We start from the raw sequence: 20520 nt of genomic DNA, 5'->3' as shown, positions 1-20520 counted from the left end.
CATTGAATTCTATTTCCCCCTTTCATTCTGTTAGCATTTGTTTCACATATGTGGGTGATCCTGTGTTGGGTGCATGGATATTTATAATAGTTATTTCCTCCTGTTGGACTGACCCTTTTATCATTATGTAATGCCCTACTTTGTCTCTAGTTACTTTCTTTGTTTGAAGTCTGTTTTGTCTGATACAAGTATTACAATGCCTGCTTTTTTCTCCCTATTAGTTGCATGAAATATCTTTTTCCATTCCTTCACTTTTAGTCTGTGTATGTCTTTGGGTTTAGAGTGAGTCTCTTGTAGGCAGCATATAGATGGGTCTTTTTTTTTTTATCCATTCAGTGACTCTATGTCTTTTATTTGGTGTATTCAGATCATTTACATTTGGGGTGATTATCAATAGGTATGTACTTATTGCCACTGCAGGCTTTGGATTCGTGGTTACCAAAGGTTCAAGGGCAATTCCCTTAGTATCTAACAGTCTAATTTCTCTCACTTAGTATGCTATTACAAACATAACTTAAAGGTTCTTTTTTTTTACCTCCTTTTTCTTCCTCCTTGATTCTTTATATATTAGGTATCATATCTGTACTCTTTGTCTCTCTCTTGATTGACTTTGGGGGTAGTTGATTTGATTTTGCATCTGCTTAGTAATTAATTGTTCTACTTTGCTGTGGTTTCATTTACCCTGGTGATAGCTATCTATTAGCCTTAGGAATACTTCCATCTGTAGCAGTCCCTCCAAAATGCACTGTAGAGGTCTTTTGTAGGAGGTAAATTATCCCAGCTTTTGCTTACCTGAAAATTGTTTAATCCCTCCTTCAAATTTAAATGATAATCTTGCAGGATAAAATAATCTTGGTTCAAGGTCCTTCTGCTTCATTGCATTAAATATATCATGCCACTGCCTTCTGATCTGTAAGATTTCTGCTGAGAAGTCTAATGATAGACTGATGGGTTTTTCTTTGTATGTGATCTTATTTATCTCTCTGGCTTCTTTTAATAGTCTGTCCTTATCCTTGATCTTTGCCATTTTAATTGCTATATGTCTTGGTGTTGTCTTCCTTGGTTCTCTTGTGTTGGGAGATCTGTGCACCTCCATGGCCTGACAGACTACCTCCTTCATCAGATTGGGGAAGTTTTCAGCAATTACCTCCTCAAAGACACTTTCTATCCCCTTTTCTCTCTCTTCTTCTTCTGGTAACCCTATAATGCGAATATTATTCCGTTTAGATTGTTCACACAGTTCTCTCAATATTCTTTCATTCTTAGAGATTCTTTTTCCCTCTGTGCCTCAGCTTCTTTGTATTCCTCTTCTCTAATTTCTATTCCATTTACCATTTCTTCCACTACATCTAATCTGCTTTTAAATCCCTCCATTGTATGTTTCATTTTAGATAAGGAATTTCTTAATGATTGAATCTCCATCTTAAATTTATTCCTGAGTTCTTGAATATTTTTCTGTATCTCCATGAGAATGTTTATGATTTTTATTTTGAACTCTCTCTCAGTAAGATTTGTGTGTTCATTTTCATTTGGCCTTTTTCTGAGTTTTGTGAGATTTTGTTCTGAACCAGGTTCTTTGATGTTTCATATTTCTATGCTGTTCCCTCTAGTGCCCAGAAGCTCTATTCTCTGGAACTGCTCAGCCCCTAAAGTGAGGTTGGGGGTCACAGGGGAGTGGCCCTGGTGCCTGGGGGCCAGAAAGAGCTGTTTCCTGATTCCCAGCTGCAGTGCCTGTCTCCAGCGTCAGAGCCAGTGGGCCGAGCACACAGGTGTAAGCCTCTGAGCTTTGCGTCTCTAGCTGTTGTTGTTGGGGCCTCCCTCTGACTGGCCTGATAACAGTTCAGTGACTGCTGGTTTGCAAGCTGGTGCTGGCAGACCAGAAGGAAGGTGCAGCAGGCTGGGTGTCACAGTTGGGGGCCTCGAAGCTGAGTAGCCAGCCAGTGGGATGAAGCACCTGAAGTTCCTCAAAGTTCCCAACCTGCTTGGCAGAGTGCACCCAGACAACCTTGCCCAGCTCTCCCTTCTCCCATGCAGCAAAGCTGTGTGCAAACCCCACCTCTTCAGCACCCCTCTTCCTGCTGGGAATCCTCTCAAACTGCCCACCTTTCCTTTGTCCCAGAGAGGCCGGTTGTGGATCCCTGTCCTCCACAAATAGCTGGAATTGCATTCTCTCATGCACTCTGCCTTTCCCAGCTCCCCAACCCCACAAACCTCCAGAGCAGCACACAATGTAGGTTTGTGCTCCAAAGATCTCCAGGGCTGGCTGTTCAGCAGTTCTATCCTTCCACCACTCCCTCCCCTCTCCATTTCTCTTCCTCCCATGGGTGATTTAGGGTGGGGAAGGGCTTGGGTCCCTCCGGATCAAGGCTTTGGTTCATTATCCTGTTTTGTGAGGTCTGTTCTGTTCTCTCCAGGTATATGCAGTCTGGTGCAGCCTTTTCTCCTGTTGCTGTTTTAGAGTTGTATAAACTATATTTTCATAGTATATGTGGTTTTGAGATGAGTTCTCTCTTACCTCTCATGTCGCCATCTTGAACCAATCTCCTCATCTTGTCTGTCTTTTATCCCTATTCACTAGACTCTGATTTGGCTGTTGCCCATATGTACCTCTTAATTCCCTTCCTGAAGTCATTAATGAACTCCTTATTACTATTTTTAAGGAATACTGTTCAGTCCTTTTTTCTGCCACACACACTATCTCAACCTTTTCTCCTGTGTGTGTGGTTTTTCTCTGCTCCCTTAAATACTGGCTTTCCTCAGAGTTCTGCTCTCAGGCTACCTCTTTTCTCAAAGGACAACATTACAGATTTATCTTATCGTCTCTCATATCTTCAAATGCCACCAGTGTGGAAGGTTCTCAAATCTCCAGCCCCCAGCTGTCTTCCCAGTCTAGACTCACATACCCTGCCCAATGGAAACCTCCACTGAAGGTTTTACAGGCACCTCAAACTTAACATGAAAAAATCTGAACTCAGCATCTTTCTTTCTCCTTCTCATCCCCCATGTCTTTACTTCTTTGTGTTATATTTAATGAAGGTGCCCCATCCACATAGTTATTCCAATTGGGAACCTGCCAGTCATCCACAGTTTCTCCCTCTCATGCATCCTCCACCTCAAATTGGTCACCTCAGATCTCAAAGCCATTCCCTCCCTATTCCTGCTGGCACTCCTCTCCCTGTCGTAGGCCCTTATCATGTCTCCAAGATACAGATAGTCTTACCTTTCCTTAACTTCAGATTTCCTCAATTCACTCCTAACTAACACTGCAGGGATGGTTCTAAAAGGCAGTCTAGGTTTCAAGTAACATTGAAAAACCTTTCCAAAGCAAATAAGACCCCTCCTTATCTGGTCCAGCCTCATTTCTTACCCTGCTCTTCTCCTCTTTTCACATTCCTCCATCTCTATCCTCCCTCCTCATGTCACTATTTCTCAAACTATCCAGAGCTATTCCCCACAAGCTGGCCACACTTGCTTTTGTACTTACACCAGCATTTTCTTCTGCTATGCATAACTCAAAATCTTTCTTCCCTCCTCTTCATGTCCCTTTCAGTGACCCTGCTGCCATGGGAGATGGAGTTAACTCTCTTCCTTAGTGCCTTAACATCCTGTCTTTGCAATTATTATAGCTTCTGTCACACACTTCAGATCTTTTAGTCACCCATCTACCTCACTAGCATGGAAGCTCCTGGAGGTGGGGTCTAAGTATGATTTGCCTCTCTTTTCCCAGCATTAGGGTGAGGGCAGTACCAGGCACAGAGGTGGTGCTCTATGAATGCGGGAAAGAGGTGCACATCTTCTGTGGGTCCTGGTGAGTTTGGACAGGAAGGGCCTTGATGTACCTATGAGCCCTCCTCAGATTTGGGGGGTTGTGGCAACTTCCTAGTCTCAGGAAATCTACCCAAAAAACTATTGCAGTGTCAGTCTTGATTTATATGGAAGATACTGAAAATATCCCCAATACCAAGTGTTCTGTCTAGACATCGTAAAGTCTAAATAAATATTCAATGGATTAATGATTAAACAATTGAGTCACCTGAAATATTAATTCTTTCTATTTCAAAATTGTCCTGGCAAGATGAGTACCCCACTAAAGAATGAAACATTACCTTTATTCCCTAGTGCAAAGGAGGAATACATTTCTTCAAGTTTTTTCCTTATAGCAAAGCCAGAATTGATATTTGGAGATTTTGCCCACTGTACCTGAAATAATCATTTGCTTAAACTCTTCTCAGGATTCTTTACATGTTGTTCTTAAATGTAGTGTGAGTGTGTTTATGTGTGTGTGTGTTCATTGTTTATTTTTATTATGTTTGTGGGAAGGAAATCATGTATTTACATCTCATTTCAGCTTTCTCAAAACTCCTTTCTAGAGTCCCAGGAACATACATCATGCTGAAGTTAACTATTTCCTGACAAACCCAGTGCATATGTTCTCACAGACAAGAAGAAAGTAAGAATGGCAAAACTATTTAAGGTAAACATGTCTGAGATGTTAGTAACTAGGTTCATATTTAAATTAAGTAGATTCTTTCTATTTTATTTTATCACATATAAATGGATGGATTTTAAATATGAAAATGTTATCTAAATTAATCTGAGAACATATTTTGAGAAAAAATAAGGTTAAAACTGTTTTTTGATTCATAAACTTAAGAACTCGATCAAATATAATGTAGTGATCTATTTAAAAAATTTATCACAATGGGAGCAGAATACTAGATATGATTGATATTGAATAACCAACATCACATTTTTAAAAATTCTGGAGCTGTATTAAAAAAATCAGTGACTGAAGATATGTGAAGGCTGCGTTCATTGTGGTTAAATATTAACTATTGTGGTTAGATGTTATATGAAAATTGCAAAGTTATGAGTAGTTCTCTGAAACTGGCAGAATAAAGAGGATGGATCTTTTATTTTTATGTAAACTATAATTCTTATCAAATGAAACACAACTTCTCTGCCTAAAATACACAGATATGTTAGTGAACATAGTGTTTCCTTTTTTCTCCTATATATTAGTGTCAAGCAATGCAGACTGTTTGGTGGATACATATTCCCAAGCAGAGATCTCTCTTGGCAGGTAGATATATATGATTTTTGATTAGTATTTAATAATATTAACCAAAAGAAAAGTGTCACATCCAAGACTGAGGTGTAGGAGGAAGTAAGTGCAAAGGGAATTTGAAAAAACACAAATTCATGAGCCCAGTTCAATGCCATAGGAGTGGACCCAGGTCTGTATTTTTTATGAGCTCTCCAGGTAATGTTGAAGAGCAGCTAAGTTTGGGAGGCACTGGTAAGAACCCAGTTCTCCCTGCCTGGAATTAATTTTAACATCTATCAGAATGTCCTACTGTATTAGGTGTGGGCGTGTAACAGTGTCCTTAGCTGGTGGCAAGGGAGAAGAGAACAAGTGTTTCCCTCTTCCCTCCTTCATATGATAATACATATGTCTGCGGTAGCTAGGCATTAGCTAGCTGCTACACTTAGTTGCCCCATTGGAATTACAGCTAACAGAATTGGTGGGAAACATGGAGACTATTTCAGTGTAATTTATCATTTTAAAGCTGAGGACACATTTATGTAGATATTAAGTTACTTGACAAGTTCACATAGTTCCAGAAAGGACTATATCAGGTCCCCTGAGACCTCATCCAGTGCTTTTCTCATTAAAAAAAAAAAAAAGCTTTTTACAATAAGACTCCCACCTAATTGTCTTGCCTCATTTCCTATTAGTTTACTCTAGGTACACTGTCAACTTTTCCTCAGATCTCTGGGCATTTCATAATACAGTAGACAGTTGAAATGCCAGCCCGGGGCCCCTTCCTCCTCCTTTGGTTAAATCCCTTGGCTTTTCATTGTCAAACCACTTATCCTTTACTCTCCTCTGGTTTGAGTGGGGTTACCCCAGTCCCAGGTCTGAGGAATGGGATGTGACCCAAACAAGATGACTGAAGACTGACTCATTGTCCTGAGGAGGGCCGACACTCATTTTGGCCAGTGTGAGTCAGGAAGGGTGTTGTGTTGGAAGCTCTGGGAAAGAGCCACTTTCTCCACTGTGGTCCTCAGGGGCAGGAGGCAAACTGCCCCTGGTAGCTGGATCCAGAAGCAGCCGAGGAGACTGAGAGTAAAGTAACACAGAAGAAAGTCATGTGGGAAGAGGGCCTGATTCCTGACATCACAATTAGAGTATCTGGATCCAGTTATGCCACAGTCATGCCATTTCTGCACCTATTCCTGGATTTTTCACTTATACAATCAATAAATCAACTTTTCACTTAAGCCAGTTTGATTGGATTACTCCAGATGAGAGAGATTTTACTGAAATGGTTTTGTCCTTTGCAGCTATTCTACCATTTTACTGTAATGCCCATTTTCTATTTTTTTCTCCCGAAAAGCTATTTATTAGAAAAGGCATGAAAGAGTTAACTACAGTCAGCATGTTTATCATTCCCACAAACCAACTGCCTGGTTATTAACAGCTCTCCCCTGACACCCATTAGAGTAAACAGGACAGTGTTTTTCATAACCGTAAAACATTATTTTGGCCCCTGAAATGTCATTGAAAAGCAAAGATTCTTGCTTTTGTGTGTTTTAACTTTTTATGCAAGGAGACATAATTTTAAAAAACTATGAAAACTGAACATGTAAATTATTGTGGAGAGGGGTAGAAAGTGATGAACACTAAGTTCAAACACCACCGCCGCCAAGGGGATGCGAGTAATGGGTGCTAGAGATGCCAAGGGTAGGAGGCTTGCAATTTAAAATGAAACTCATTAGGAAAGTAACAACCAGCAAAGATTAATGGTGAGGGAGTTAGGCAGGTGGTCACCTGGGGAAGGGGTTTTTTAGGTTTTCAGAACAACCAGTGCCAAGCGCAGAAGGGGTTCCAAGAACAGCAAGGGAGGTAATGGAGCTGCCACGGAGCCAATGATGAGAGGATAAAGTCAGAGAGGTCACAGAGGTCTGATCGCACTGCATTTGTATCTGTGAGCACTTTGTCTTTTACACAGTGAAATGGTGAGCAAGTTAACCACCTTATTCTATCTTATCCTATTCTATTCCATTCTATCCATTCCATTCTATTATACTTTTAGCAGAGGGGTGATGTGTTCTGATTTGCATTAAAAAAAAAGCCTGTGGGTGCAGTGTTCAGAGGAGGCTGGGGGTGAGTGTGTCAGCAGGGAGGCCAGTTAGGAGGCAGTGGCAGATAATGTCCACAGATGTTCACACTCAGTCTTCTAAGCTCCTCTTTGTACTGTGAGTCTGGAAGCTTGCAAACTACTATATTTAGACTCGCTTGCTTGCTGGTTTCCATGTAAGATCTGCCAATGGAAAGCACAGTGGGAGAATGAAAGTAGGAGGAAGGGAGAAGCCATTTATTTTCTGCTTCTGGTTGTAGCTTCAGTCATGCTGGCAGTAAGGACAATGGATAACTGAGCATCTAGAAGATAGACAACCCACCAACTGACTGGGAATGACTATAAATGGAGTGTGTTTGGGGCCGAAGCAGGTAGGTGAACACAGGGGAAAGCAGGAGTTCTATTTTTGTTATGTGTCTTTGAGATGCCCTATTAACTATCCAAGTGAGGATGTTGATGAATAACTGGATATGATGGAAACTGGAATGAGGTCTAGATTACAGATATAAATTTGGAAGTCAGTGAAGTCATTTAAAGCTGTGAGATTAAGTGAACTTGTTGAAGGACAGAGAAAAGTGACCAGCCTTGTCAAATTAGCCGATGAGTCATAAAGACGGGGACAAAGACTGGACAGCTGAGTTTACCAACGTGGAGGCTGCTGGGGACCCTGATGAGAGTAATTTTTATAGAGTATGGGGATGAAAACCTTGGCATTGTTTTATTCACCTACTGGGGATTGAGGCAAACAAGAGAAACATTGCTCATGTCCTCTAATAGTTCAGAGTACTCTACTCTAATGACAGGCTGTGATTTCATGCAGGGGTAAACTTCAGAAGTGACCCTTATTATAAGTGTGTGTGCATGCACACACTTGAAGGAGTGCAGAATGCAAGAAAGACACAAGCGGAGGGAAGCTGACTGTAGGACCCATAGGACACATCAGAGCAGGCCCTGTCTCTGTGAGCTATGACTTGGTAAATGCTGTTTATCTTATGAGTTGAAGCACCTGGCATCTTAAAAAATTTTTTATTTGGGGAAGTACTTGAACATGTGCTATAATTTGACTTTAATCTGATTTTATCTCTGTAGTACTTAGGTAGTTCAATTGCTAGTTTGATCAGACACCTAGAATATGAATTGTTGGAAAAACATGTTACATTCTTATAAGAATTGAATTCTTATAAGAATTCTCATAGAATTGTTTCTATGGATTCTCACTCCTGAATACAAGTGATGAATCATGACTCTCCAGGGACTAGGACTTGGAAAATAGTATTTTTTTCATCTAAATATTGTTCGATAGAAATCATATAAAGCAATATTTGAAACCCTAATCTTGGATAAGTTATGGCATGAGGTCCTGTACAAATTAAAATAATTGAAACTGAAACAAAGCTTAAATGGTAGATACTCTAATGAGTGTGTCGTCATAATATGGCTCCTAGATATTAGTAAGTTGTGATTCTCAGTAGTAATCACTAAGATATAATAAAGATGTTAGTATAGAAAGAGACCTTTTATAATGTACAGAGAAGCTTTTTTCTTGCAACTACAGAGTCCATCAATTTTTTGATTTTCCTATTTGAATTTTATACACTGTTAGTGACCTATAAATGAATAAACAGAGGCCATGACAAAGTGACATTGTTATAAAGCATGAATACTTTGTTAATACAAGCAATGAGATTATCCTGCAAAGAACTACTTCACAAACTTTGGTATGATCCATTTTGAACTCATCCTAGAAGTGTTATTGAGAAGTAGCTGAAAAAGACTTCCACATTCAGAAATCTGAAACATAAATGATTTTTAACCCAAATACGGACATTTCAAGAAATTCTCTCACTGGGAACTTTTATCAGGAAATGGGTGAAAAATTAGAAATATTGGCACTGTTCTTAAAGGAAAAAAGCAATTAAATGTTTGAAAACTGTCTATTATCAAATGATTCATTCTGTTTCCTTCCATACCTAAAATGAAATGTACAAAAACTAGTTGATAAAAGTAGAAAGCCCTAATGAATTTCACACCCTGGTTTGGCTCAGAGGACTTGAAATAACCATACACAGTCATACATGGACAAGATGCTTGTCATGTGCTCTTAGATTTCAATAAAAGAACACATGAAATCAGTGGCTGGAATAAAACTTCCAAGATTTTTTTTTTAAGTTCTGTTTACTTTTCCATTGGGTTTTGTTTTATTTTTATTTTATTTTTTCTCTTCTCCACTCTTGAAATGAAGATATAAAGTATTTCCTAGAGTATTAGTCATAATTTGAGCTCATTTCTACCCCTACATGCAATTCCAATCAAAACAGTTCATTAACTAATGAGACATAACATTATTCCATGTGTCAAGATTAGATTTGTGGGGAAGAGCCATAGATATAACCTCCCCTTTCACTCTTTGCACCAACATGCCTCCTAATTCACACCTGGTGGGGTGTTCTGCAAGATCAGCAGCCTTCCCAGGACTGGCTGGGCCCTGTGCTCACTTGCTCACTTAGCTGACAAGATGAGAGTAAATCAGAATTCGAAGAGGACACTTTCCTTATTCAAATAGGAGAAAGTGGTTTTTACTGGTTTTGTTTGACTGTTAGGGAGCATAATATGTTCTGTTCTAATAATAAACACTGTGAGAACAAATTCCAAATTTTATTTCTCAGAATCAATGGGCCCCCACAAAGTGAGGTGGGGAGGAAAGAGGAGGCTCAGATGCTCACTCTGGCCACTCACTTCGTAATTTCAGCCAATTAGCTCTCCCTTCATTCTTTTAAATGGTAATGTATCACATGGAAAATAATACTACAAAATGAATTAGCTGCTTTAAAAATTAGTGTGACACCAGAGAGAAAAGTCATTCAGTGAAAAAAACAGCATCATAAGGAGTGAACCCAGATGTGGTAGAGTCTGCTTATTGCTTCCACAAATTTCTTTTTAATAATTTCCTTTTTTTCTTTGTAATAATAAAGCCATGATTTCCCTGTTTTCCTCCCATTTCAATTGGTACAAGGTCTCTGACTAGAAGTCATGTTTTCCAGCCTCTCTTGAGTTAGCCCTGACTCATAGACTAAGTCCACAGCAATAATATGAAGTGCAGAAGTGATGTGTGCACAATCTGTGTCAATTCTTAAAAAAAGGAAGCTGACTGCCTTTCATTCTCTTTTCCCCTTTCCAATGAGTGGCACAGCCACCTTAGTCTCTAACATGGAAACTGTGAGTTCATGATGTCAGAGCCACCCCACCAGACCTTAACTGTTCCTTTTCAAAAGGAACTATGATATGAGTGAGAAACAAAATTGCATGTTGTTGAACCCCTGGCATTGTTAGTTTTTTGTTTGTTTGTTTAATAGTAGCTCAGGCTTTACTCAAAGTAATGTAACAAAGGTCATGCAAGAAGAGTTGTGAGGTAGGTTTCATCAGAAAGGCTGACTTTAAAGAATTTAATCTTCAGTATAATTGAGTTTAATCTTATGCTTACCATGAAATAACATGGCATAGAGGTATATCACACCAATCAGTGCTGTATAGGCCAAAATAAAGAGATTCCAGTCATTATTGTCCTTATGATTTGAGATAGCACAAAAGTAGGGCAGGATTAAAGGCATAGACACAGCTAAACAAACAAACATGAACAGAAATTAAGAAATGGAGGTAGTATTAGACATGCATGCTTAGCATTTAGTGCATATGAGAGGAAAGCATGAAACTAAGATAAATTTAGGCAAAGTGGCAGCTGGGAGAAATTTTCTCATTATTTGTTTTGTACTTATGCTATATCTTTCCTATAAGAAGATTCAGGATCTTCCCAAAATAATAATAGTTATTTTACTGACACCCTGGTGATTCACATGTTCTATTTCTTCTCAGGCATCTTAGTATGGTCTCTTATCCAAGGGTTTCTTAATTCTGACAATAAACCTATCCTTGCATGCCCTGCCGTTGCCCCAAACTGAACACAATAAAACCTGAAGTCCCTTTCTTCTCATAGAGACTGTTTTCCCTGTCAACTGTCTACTTGTCAGTGTTAACTATTCTTTTTTTGCCATGTCTCTCTGAGATTTCCTCAGACTCTTCTTTTTCCTTCATCTGTCTAGCCAATATTAACATGTATTTCTTTTCTTTCTTTAAACTTGTTTTTAGATTCACCCATTGTTCTCTATTCTCACAGCCACACACTTGACTCAAGACCAGAATACATCAAACTTTGGATATAGCCCACAATCTTTTATTTAGTCCAACTGAGTTAGTCATAACCAAATTCTGTTTGTTCTTCCACATCAAGATCCTACAAATTGCTCTAAAAAATGATTTTAGCATTGTACTTCCTTCCTCAGAACCAGTAATGGTTGGCTCCCATTTTCTGATTGCTATAGCCCATATTCGCCTTCTTGCCAGGCCTTCCATAAAATGGTCCCCACAACATGCATTCTGGGGTAGTAGTTAAGAGCACAAGTTTTGGTGTCTTGCTCAACTGGTTTCAAATTCTAACTTCCCACATACAAGGTCTGTGATATGGACATTTTAAACATCAACTTATTATCTGTAAAATAATGGTAATGTTTCCTTGATAAAGCTTTTAGTGGCATCTAATATTGGATAACATCTGTAAGATGTGTAGATTGTGCACAATACACGGTGGGTGCTCAGTTCATGTACCTGCTGTTATTTTCCACCTGACAATCCCTATGTTCCTGTCCTCTGTCTTTGATTTCTCACTTTCCTGGGTAGGATCTCTCTCTTCTTTCCTTGGCACTTCTAGTGCTATTCACCCTTATTCCCCAGTTCACTCCTACTTTCCTCATGTAGTCTTCTCTGGATTCCTATTATTTTTCTAATTTCTTGATATGTTTTCATTTATTTTCTTCAGCTACAGCTGAAATGTACCCTGAGGGTCAGGAATCATGCTTATACTCCTTTTCTAATCTCTTCAGCATCTGGCTAATATTGGTCACATATCTTCCACTCAACACCTAGTAAGAATAGATGGATTCACAAATATCATAAAATAACAAATTCTTCAAATTTTCTCATCTAGGGAAAATCTTAAAACTTACATCCTAATGTAGCCTTGATGTTGTTAATGGCCTCACTTTGTCCCTTTTTTATACTATTTTCTGTGTGACATGACTAAACTTGGGAGAAATTCATAATATGATGAGGCAGCTAATGGGAAGACTATTAGGGGAATGGGACTGAGAGAGGAGACTGAACCTGAGTGCTGAAGGAGAAGGGAGCAAATGGAAGAATAAGAGATAGGAAATTGAGAGAAAGGAATAGAGGTAAGGGGAAAGACAGCAAGGCTAATATATAAACTAATTCAGCATTATGCTGAAACCTTGATATCAATGTAATCATCAAATCTAATCATAAGCCTGAAAGACAGGTGTTATCATTGTAATACTTGTAGACCTTTTATAAGTAAAATATTGAAGAGTGCATTAAATATAAAAATTTTGAGTGCATGTTCATTGAACCACCATTCACTCAGACACAGTGAACCCTCCATCCCTCCCTAAGCCTGAGGTTCCCTGTGATATGCATCGCTTCTGGGCCACTTCCCCCTTGAGGGTATGGGGTTCCAGGTTAGACTTGTGGCTAGTTTACCAGAGTCCCAGCTTCCTGCACTTTGGGCCTTATCTCTTCACTCGCAGTCTCTAAGTCTGCCAAAAGCCTAACTCAGTTTTGCCACTATTTTATTTTTTCTAGATCAGCAGATGACTTCAGAGGAAAAGTGCCTTTTAGTCTTGGCTTTGCTTCTCTTTGGAATTCATCTTAAACATTTTGGTCCAGTAATTCCTCAATATCTTATTATCTCTTTGATGTTTTAAAGAAGAAATTATTATTATTGTAAATCTTTTGTTCAGCTGTTTTGCTATCTCAATAGGAGTGTGGGTCTAAGTTACTTTGATTGTAATTACTCAAAGGAAGTTTGTAATTGCTTTTTTTAGATGTAAAAACTGAAGTTTAAAGAGAGATATCCATTCAGTAGAACCAGAATTTGAGTCTTTGGTCTTATCCTATACTTGCTCATTCTGCTCTGTTATACAGACAGACAAATGAATTTTGTGAAGTTTGGCTGTAAGGTTAATGTATTGGGTAAAAATTATATAAATCGATTTTTTACTTGCCTTCTTAGTTAACTGCTTTTCCTTGACTTCTAGCCTTCATTCACAACTCTCTCTCCTCTAACAACATTAGTTATTAAAAAAGATAAAAGGAAGATTAATAAAGGTTGTTGGTTATTGCTGACTTAAATCACTGTGCATTTAAGAAAACTGAATTTTATTTTTTGTTATGCACCCAGGTGACAAAATGGTTGAATTTATCTCAAAAGGATTTAGAGCACTTAACCAATGAGATCTCATTAATCCTCACAACACGATCTTGATGTTTCTGTTTTATAGTTGGTGCAATTTACCAGTAGAAAGTAAATAACTTGACTTGCATCTTGATTTTGAAAACTCTCCTTTCTGGGTCCTCTGACTGTCATGCCTAGGTCTGGGCTGTCTCTCCATATCAACAAGTTTGCGGTTTATCTAGTGTGACATTCAAAAGTAAGACATTTTGTGAACACTTCATAAGACCCAAGATAAATGATGCTAAAGGAGTAAAATTTAAAGGATGTATTAGAGGGAAATAGAAATGGAGGCAACTCACCCATTAAGTCAGGCCAACATGATTACATTATCTTTTGATAAATGTATAAAACTGTGATTATGGTCTTCTGCTTCAATTATTAGGACAATTGTTCTAATTCTATAATGTCACTTTTCAGCTATAAACAAATGGAAAACGATATGCTAGTGTGTAATATGCTTTGAAACTGAAATTGGATACTTTAATATTGTTTTTCATGACTGTACAAGGAGAATAGGTAGATGATCTGTTAAAGACTGACAGAGTTTACCTGAGGGCAGAGAGTTTTTCATACTCCTAAAAAGTGTCAGTAAAAATATTTTCCTCACACACCCTCTTGTTCAAAACCTGATTGTGTGTCTACATAGACACCAGAAATGATGCATTCAGAATTTTATCCCTGGCCCCTCTGAACTTCTGACAGGAAAAGTCACATATACAAAGCATGAAGAAGCAGGAAGCTTATATTGCTTTTTTGCCACATTTTGGTAGCTGCAGAGTGAATTTTTTGTTAGGAAAGCTGAAAGATCACAGTGGGGTAACATATTAACTTCATCATGCTATGCAGTAAGAAGAAATGACTGATGGATGGGTTGAGGGTACCTTTAACAAAGTCAACCTGAGTTAAATATATGGAAAACAGGATAGTATGAAACAGAGAAGCCAAACATTTTCTATAGCCACAGAACAAGAGATTTGTATGCTCTTCCATACCTGTGGGCACGAAGACTGCCAGAGAAAAGCCTCATGGTGAGAAAGGGTTTAAATAGCAGATTATGAGATTCATGGTTATGCTGTCATTTTACCAATTATTCCTTTTGTTTCTGTTGTCAGGGTTTTGAGGTATTTCTATTTCTCAGGGATGTCTATGTTGCTACAGGACATTTCAGAGTTCAGATAATAGCCACTCAAAGAAGCACATGGAGAGAAAGATGACTTCATATCAAGACAAAGCTTTGGGAATAAGCTGAAAGCACTGTGTTTGCATATTAATGAGGGGGAGCAGGTGAACATTAACAAATGGAAGCACAGAGGGTGGCTGGTGAGATCGCCAGGGGCTGTGCCAGCCCCAGTTGGTTTGCTAATAAGTACAAGCTAGTGGAGTGATGATGTCTTAGATTCTACCAGTCTCAAATGATCTATAAGAGGCTACAAGCTAGAAAGTATTCATTTCCTTTCCTCTTTATAATGTAATATTTCAGCTGGCATTATACTAGTAATCAGTAATAGGGTTATTAAATGGAAGTATTGTTAATTTCAGCATAAAGTAGTATAATAGTACATAGGACTGTGGGTCAGTTACTCACTTGCCCTTTTAGAGGCTCAATTTTTTCAACTATAAAATAGGGGTAATATTAGTATTTCTCTCATTGTTATAGTATAATCTTATGTAGGTAATTTAGTATTGTAAACAAAATGAATAGATGTAATTATGTTTAAAAGGTCTTTTTGCCCAAAGATTTCTAGTTTTTAAAGGTAGCACTTTTCTGGTACATTTAAAGTACTTGCTGATTTATACAAATCTTGATTTGGGCACATTCCAGAAAGCTATGTGTAATTATATTTGCCCGGTTCCCATGGTCTGGACTTTGTCTTCCCTTTGGCCTGGCCAGAACCCTTAGCTCAGAGCTGGGCGTCTCTAGTGAGATCCAGTCACTGTTGCAGAGTGGTGGAATTTGGTAGGGGAAATTCTGCTCCTTTCTATCAGCTCCCTGAAAACCAGTATGGGAAAGGTGTGACTTGAAGGGTGTGTATGGTGACAGGAAGTACCAAAGAAACTGTAAGGTAGATGTCAAGAATTTTAGTAGTACCTTAGAAATTTAACCAATCTCCCATTCTCTGATACAACTGATGTGGATATATTAGAAGGTAGAATTAAAAATTCATACAAACTTAAAAAAGTAATTTGGTGTTTGAGGTAGGCAAAATGTATAATGTAAAATGTAAAAGTATTCTTTCTTGACAGTAATGTGAGGAAATGGTAGAGTAAGTCAGTTAGCTCTGTATTACTAAAATTAGCTGCCACCCTATATCAACATGTAGGACTACTATGAGTTTCCTCGGGCTTTTATGAGATTCATCTTAAGAAAGAAAATAGTCTTTAATTACTTTTCTAATGAAGAAAAAGAAGTTTTTTGCCTACAATGGTGCTTTTTAAAAATTAACCTGTTTAACTGAATTGTTATTAATTACTTGTCTTTATGCTTCTTAATGTACTGCTTATAATATTTCATATATATTTTTTTCATTCTCTTCCTCCTATTCCTTTTTTATAACCAAACCAAGAGTTAACATTATCATCATGGTATTAATGGTAAATATATAATTAGCCATCTAAAACTATAGTAGGAAGTTAGCATTTTTTATTTTATATTTCATGGATTTCAGATAAATAAGTTAAAGAAAAAGAATCTCCTATTTTTGAAGCTACAGAATTTTAATTATACACTACAATCTAAACAACTAAGATTTTTATTTCTGAATCTATATTAAAAAAGCAAGGGTGATTTTAATGGCTGTGTATTAATTGTCTAAATCAGGGATTGGCAAACTACAGTTTATGGACCAAATCTGGTGTGTGGCTTATTTGTGTGCAGTCCAAGAGTTAAAAATGTCTTTTATGGTTTAAAAATTGTTGGAATAAAAACAAACAAAGGACAATATGTTACAGAGATTGTATGTGGTCCACAAAGCCTGAAGTATTTATCTGGCTTTTTACAGGAAAAGTGTACTGAACCCTTGGTCTAAAGTATTACACAATGTATTTTCTTAATCCATATTAACCCATATTAATGCGATCTGTTCACTGTCCTTGTCCTTTCCAGAACTCACTGCTTTTTGAGTCTCCAGTTTCTTAAGGAAGTACGGTTTGAGTTATCAAATAAACATAATAGATTACTACTCATAGAAAAAACCTGCATTGCTTTTTCAATTTTGTGGTTGTTTCATGGCTTAATACAGAAACATTTCAAATCCAGTTTCCGACCTTTATACTAACTGGAACTATCCATCCTGATTTTGATTAGAATCCTGTTCTCTGGTCATAATTGGTCAATAAAATTATTCAAGAATAATTCTCATTAGTGAGTGGTAAAGTAAAGCAAGTAGACTGATATTTGGAACACTAACGAGTGTTCAAACTATATAAACATACATTGCAAAGAAATCCTCTTTCATAATGAGGAAGGAATTAACCAGTTAAAGAAAAAGCCATTTTGCTATTAAAACAGAGATAAAGAGGGGAAATCTGGTATGTTGAGAAATCATAAACTGCTACTTTGCTTGTACTGCTTTCTTTTAATTGAAATATAGTTAATATACAAAATCTCATACTGGTTTCAAGTATCATGTATTGCTTTTTTCTTAAGTGGAGATGGTCTTACAAAATGCATGATACTTTTCCTTCAGGAAAACAGAAAACCAATTCTCAGTTTCTGTCTCTCCTCTCTTTTGTGACCGTGACCAGTGGTGATTTACCCCTCACAGGCCAGAACATGGGCTCCTTCTGACATTCTGGCCTCAGATATCTGACCTTCATTTGTACCATTTCATGGAGGAGAATTCCTTCCATTAACAGAGAAAAGTAAACAATCCAGTGCAAAACAAAAGCAGTAGCTAAAGAAAATATGATCCAGAACAAGGATATTTTGGAACAAAAATAATAATAAAAGGTCAGATTAATATTGAAAACTTGCTTCAGATCCCCCAGATCTGTGAAAGATTTTTCTCTTGTGGTTTTCTGAGAATTTGTTTATTTTAGAAAAAAACTAAAAATAATTTTAGGTATATGCACTATTAAGTAATGTTTTATTCAGGAATTGGTCAAGTTTCAGTTCATTCCATTTGCAATTCTCCTAACTGTACAATTATGTTCTCATTTTGACGTTGGCTTTAATGAAGAAATGAAGAAACAAAGGATATGACATTAACAACTTTTACGTAGACAGGCAGAGCTTGGGCAGGTTCCTTAAAATTCCCTGCAGACTTTGTGGGAATGGCACAATTAACCACAGAGCCATTCCTGGAATATTTACACTTGTGCAGCTCTGGAGGATTCTTGGTTGTCACGTGGCCTTGGAGAAATGAATGGTCTTTTTTCCTTGCTAAGGGGCCTCTTCCCATGTTGCTGGCTGCCACTTTACACTGACCTTTGATGGAGAGTGACACCCACTTCCTGGCTGCCAGCTAACAACATCCTCAATCCTTCTTTTAAAAAAGCAAATCTCAGAGAATGGATAACCAGCTGGAGGAAGTCAGGAAGAAAGGCAGAGATTGTAACAAAAATGCAAAAATAAAGCTGTTTTGGTAATTTCAGGAAGAATACTATAGATTTTGATCTTTCCCATTTAACTACCACATAAAATTATCAGATATGGATATTGTTACAGAATGTATGAACAGAAAATCAGCCATTTATTTTCTTTAACACATAATGCTACACCACAACTGGCAAACACTAGATCTGGAATCAAGAGATCTGGGTCTGAGCCACAGAGAAGTTGTTTAAATGATAGCACAAATGTTGGAAGATGTGTAGGGTAACCTGTTCTCTCACAGGTTCAAGCTCACCCCTCTTTATCCTCTTAAACTTACACCATATCTTCCAGAGTTCTTTACTGTAGGCATTGTTGAGGAACTGGAAATTTCAAAGTGGGGGTGGAGAGGGAGAAGTCGCATCACCCCTATTTTGCCTCTGAACCATACATATAAGTATGTGTGCACACATGTATGCACAAGCACACACACACACACACACACACACACACACACACAGCTTCTGGCAGCCCCTCCAGCATTACTGGTTCATGAAATTGTGTTTAGAATAATTCCTGCAGCACAAGACCTTGCTCATATTTGTTAGCTATTATTATTGTTTTATGCACAAAAATGTTCTAGCATTTCATTAATTTAGGAAGTCTGCAATCTTCCTCTGTCTTTCTTATAAGATTTACACTAAAATGCTACAGTTTTTTATTGAAAAAACCTATTTCATTTTAGTCATTCCAGCATTTTCTAAACCTGTTTGAATACCAAACTTCCCTCCCCCATTAAATATCACCTTGCAGAAGTGAGGTTCTGCAGAAGATATCTTAGAAAATGCTTACCTAGTGGGACATCTGTGGAGTTCTTAAGCAGAACTGGGTTTAATGCTGGAACTGTCTCTTTATTTTGTTGTGTTACTTAAAGGGCTTTTAAGCCTCACTGAATTCCTTTTTGGTTTCTCTATAACGTTGTCAGTGGTAGACACACCTTTGGGTGACCCTTGATTATCTTGGCCCTATATGGTCCCTTCCCTTTAAGTGTGACTTGCTTCTGACCAGTAGAATATTGCAAAGGTGATGAGTTTTCACTCCCCTGAATATGTTTCATTACATGAGACTCCATCTTAACAGATTGGAGAGGAAGACTCTTCTGTTGACCTTGAAGGAGCAGATTGCTGGAATGTGAACAGAGGGTCACATGGCAGGAGGCACTGTGGGCAGCTTATAGGACCCAAGGGCCCCAAAGATACAACAGCAAGAAAGTGAGTTTTGCCAACAACCACGTAAGCTTGGAAAGGACTCTGAGCTCCAGAAAGGAACACAGCCCATCTGACACCTTAATTTTGAGCCCCTAAGCAGAGAACCCAGCTATGCAACACCCAAACCCCTGACTCATGGAAACTCATAGAACCTGAGATATAATAAATGTTTATAATTTTGAGTTGGTTAATTTGTGGTAATTTGTCATAGTAGCAATAGAAAACTATTATGGTTACCTACCTAAAATCCATTCCCTCTCATTTTTTGTTACTAACAAAATCTAAATTTCATTTAGAATGTAAAGCTGCCAAGAGAACTAATTACTTAATTTTCCTGAATCTCTTTGCTGAAAAGGGAACAAGGTGGCACATTTCCAACCAATGAGTTCTAAGTGGAAATCTGATGAGGATTCTCTAAAGCATACTTTCCTGATAGAGGGGGAATATACATGGTGCTCTCTTGTTCCTCATGTTCCCCTCTGAAAAGGGAGTTGAGGTATGGAGCTGTAGCAGCTGTATTGGGGCCAAGAGACTCAGGGATCACAGCCTTGACTTTGTTAGCTGCTTAATCAACATCAGCACCCACCGTTTCCATATACTTTGTTATGTGAGAAAAGTAATCCCCTATTTGTTTAGGTTACTGTTTACTGGGTTTTCTGTTATGGGAAGATGAACACATTCTTTAATGGTTAATACATATATGATTGTTGTGAAAACGGAATGAGAAAACATGGATGAAGCATCTGTCACATGCCTGCCAGCATTGGCCATTCTCTGGCTCACACACTTGCGTCTGAGTTTGCTCTCTCACCTTATTTCAACACTCACTTTCTTTTGTGTCCCTTCACTTATTCATTAATTCATTCCTGCAACAAATATAACCACATGCTAATTCCTAGTGCTACGCTGGGTACTGAGGATACAAATGTCAATAAAATAGACATGTCTTCATCTTAATATTTCAGTCCTTGCCTCATTAGAGTGAGAAGTTTAATGATTGATTGGCTGATAACATTTTAATATGACTTGAGTTCCATTTGTGATCTCAGTACATATTTAAATTAATGATTCTTAATCTAACTTGCTATAAATGCCTTTATTCCCAGATAAAGGAATTTCAGGCATTAGCAAACAGATGGTAAAGACTTTTGGTGTGACAGTTGGAGGGTGCATGTGAAAGCAAGTAGCTGAGGAAGGAAGCTATATTCTTTGTTG

At 38.0% G+C, this 20520-nt stretch overlaps 1 long non-coding RNA gene across 1 annotated transcript in view; it reads left to right on the top strand.

Annotated features, from left to right (window-relative positions):
• Nucleotides 1-7340: 7340 nt before the first annotated feature.
• Nucleotides 7341-20520, top strand: part of LOC108407946 (uncharacterized) — a 39750-nt gene continuing 26570 nt past the window's right edge. The window contains exon 1 of the long non-coding RNA XR_001855861.3: nucleotides 7341-7516. This is a non-coding gene — a long non-coding RNA (uncharacterized lncRNA). The remainder of the gene's footprint in view (nucleotides 7517-20520) is intronic.

This window comes from Manis javanica, chromosome 13 (genome assembly GCF_040802235.1).
Source record: "Manis javanica isolate MJ-LG chromosome 13, MJ_LKY, whole genome shotgun sequence".
Lineage (NCBI taxonomy): Eukaryota > Metazoa > Chordata > Mammalia > Pholidota > Manidae > Manis > Manis javanica.
This window is presented reverse-complemented; position numbering and strand designations above follow the sequence as displayed.